Genomic DNA, 2994 nt, shown 5'->3' on the forward strand with positions numbered 1-2994 from the left:
GCTTGCATCTAGTAGATAACGTGTTTGTATGATCAACTCCCATGAATCCCCTATGAACCCATGACACCCTAGTGCTTTTAATCAATTGTTTACATCTCATTTTAATCACCTTGCTTGTTTTTATTACCTTGTTTTTATATTGTTGATTAGTTTAGTTGATCTCCTATCTCAACCCAAATTGTGACACCCTTAGACACAACCATTTGCAATTGAAAATCCTACATCAATACCTGTCCCTTGGGATCCGACCTTTACTTGCCTCTTTGCTAAGAGTAGTTTGTGAATTTATAAATATTGTTTTGGTTGGTAGCTTTTGACGATGAAGTTTTGAACCGGACCAAAAATGGTGCCGTTGCCGGGGACGGTGTTAACTTGATTTGATTTTCATTAATTGTTTTTAGTTGTGTCTTTCTTTACCTTGGGGAAGTCAAACTCCTCAAGGTTGTTCTAATTGTTTTTCGAGTTGTTTGATATTTTGCATGTCTAGGAGATCACAAGGTAACTTGTTACCCATTGATCTTGAAATTGAAAGAACCTTGACCAACAATAGAAGACTTGTTACAGGTACTTTAAGAGGTATTGGAGAAATTTTGGACATTCAACCAAATAACATTAAGTTTACCAACCCTTTTGCAAGAGAAGGAGAGGATAACCCAATACAAAACCCACCACAAAATCAACCCACAATTCCTAAATTCTCATCACATTCCGTACCAACCGAGGAGAACCTACCAAATGGTACTCCTACACCACAACATTTAACCGGTAATTTCATTGCCAAATCCGCATTCATACAACTAGTTGAAAGAAGTCAATTTGGGGCGATGCCTAGTGAAGACCCTCATTCTCATAAGGAGTGATGCGTGTATTTTATATAAGGTTTTTACCTCATTTTTACACGCATTTCTGTACTATTTACGTGGCATCTAGCTACAAATATCCCCGAATATTCTACTTTGGTTCGTTTTATGTAAATTGCAGGAATAAACTAAAGAGGAGATAAATCGAGCCTAAACTCGTCCCATTTGCATGCATTTATGGAGAACAAGGAGCCGGAGCTTGGAATCTATCACTTTGAAGACGCGTGAGCTGGTTTCGGAAGGTGTCATAGTGTCTAACGTGCCAAAATAGCTCGATCGACTACTTTTCTAGTCGATTGAATACTTTATATACTGAAGGTTACTCGATCGAGCAGTTCCAGTATCCAATCGAGAAGGCAATATAAGGAGTTACTCGATCGATTGGTTTATTTCCACTCGATCGAAGGGTTTGTCGCTTATTTGCTCGATCGAGTGGTTTATTTCCACTCGATCGAGTGGTTTAGCCTGTAATAGAGTTTTTCCGCCTATTTTCGTATGGGCTTTTGTAATTAAGCTATGGATTAGGTTTATGGGGGAGATTTTCGTATGCTACTAAATACAGTAGACTGCGTAACTCTTCCTCATTGATTATTCACTTAGCCTTTTATCTTCTTCTACTGCTTCTTCATTTTACTCTTCTTCTACTCTTTTCTACTCGGATTCGGAACTTGTATTCGGTATTATTATTCCCTTTCAATTCTTGTTCTTATTCTTAATTCATTTCATTGCTTCTATTTCCTCTATTCCTTTATTTTGCCATTGCTATTTGTTTTCATTTCATTTTATTATTATCATGTTTAATTCTTGTTGTCTATATGTCATTGTTGTTAATTCGATGGTGATGCATAGCTAATTTCCCTTGCTAAGACTAGGGGATCCATGATTATGAAGGGATAGCGATTGAATTATTAGGTTAATGCTGGTGTAGTCCTTGTTGTTAATCGCTGCACTTATTTGTTTCTGTCTAATTGAGTCGACGCAATTAGGCATTTAAATCATAGTAAACCTTGACCTAGACCGGAATGTTGGAAAGGGCGAGACTCGTAGCGAACATTAGGGCACTGTAGTGAGGGCGGAAGCTAAGCTATTTGTGCTTTAGGGCGAATTGAGACCGGAAGGAGATATTCACTGCTCCTCGGACCATACTTGCATTGACCTGAGACCTAGATTACTTGACCGAATGATCATGGTGAACCGTCTGTCTTAGCTGCTTTCTTTATCTGCTTAATCCTTTTTCTCTGCCTTTTTCTCTTTCTCATTCTCATTAGTTTAGGACAACAACTCAATTAAAACCCCCAATTTGGTTACCGTGACGAACTTAGACGAAGCCGACATTTTCCCATCTCCCTGTGGAGATCGACCCGACTTCCCTAGCTATATTAGTTAGAGCCAGTTGGTTATTTTTGATAGGTATACGACTGCCTTGTCAAGGAGACTTTTTGTGACTATTGTGACGCGATTTCTCAAACCGGAGTTACTCAAGACCAAATTCGATGGGTCTTATTTCCTTTTTCTTTAATTGGTACCGCGAAACAATGGTTGAAAAGCCTAGACAAGGCTACTCTTGGTATTGATTCTTGGAATAAATTGGCACTTGCTTTCTACAAGAAATTCTATCCTTCGGAAAAGACTAACATGTTGAGAGCCCAAATCACCGAGTTCAAACAAACGGATGAGGAATCTTTGTATGAAGCATGGGAGAGATTCAAGGACACTTGTCGATCTTGTCCACACCATGGACTTAGCGAGTGGTTCCTTGTGCAACAATTTTGGAATAGTCTATATGAAGACTCCCGAAACATTCTCAATATGGGATCCAATGGTATGTTCACCGAAGTTGATGACAATCAAATATGGAACAAAATTGAAGAAATGGCGGTCCATAACTCACAATATAGTAGGCCTCGGAAGGCTACTAGAGGAGGAAAACATGAGGTAGATTCCATTACACAATTGGGTGCTCAACTTAGTGCTCATATTGACACCATTAATTTGAAGTTTGAGAAGGTCATGGCTAAACTTGAAGAGGCCTCCAAATCATCCAAGCAACATGTCAATGCTATGGTGGCATCATCATCAATTCCAAGTGGAGTATGTGAGAGTTGTGGAACTTTAGGACATGACCAAAGTGAAT

The 2994-nt window shown here is 38.9% G+C and overlaps 1 non-coding gene across 1 annotated transcript; it reads right to left on the minus strand.

Annotated features, from left to right (window-relative positions):
- Positions 1–2495: 2495 nt before the first annotated feature.
- LOC141615777 (small nucleolar RNA R71) lies at positions 2496–2602 on the minus strand. Its single transcript, XR_012530178.1, has one exon. It is a non-coding gene; the product is annotated as a small nucleolar RNA R71 (small nucleolar RNA).
- Positions 2603–2994: the final 392 nt, after the last annotated feature.

Source organism: Silene latifolia, chromosome 11 (assembly GCF_048544455.1).
Source record: "Silene latifolia isolate original U9 population chromosome 11, ASM4854445v1, whole genome shotgun sequence".
Classification (NCBI taxonomy): Eukaryota; Viridiplantae; Streptophyta; class Magnoliopsida; order Caryophyllales; family Caryophyllaceae; genus Silene; species Silene latifolia.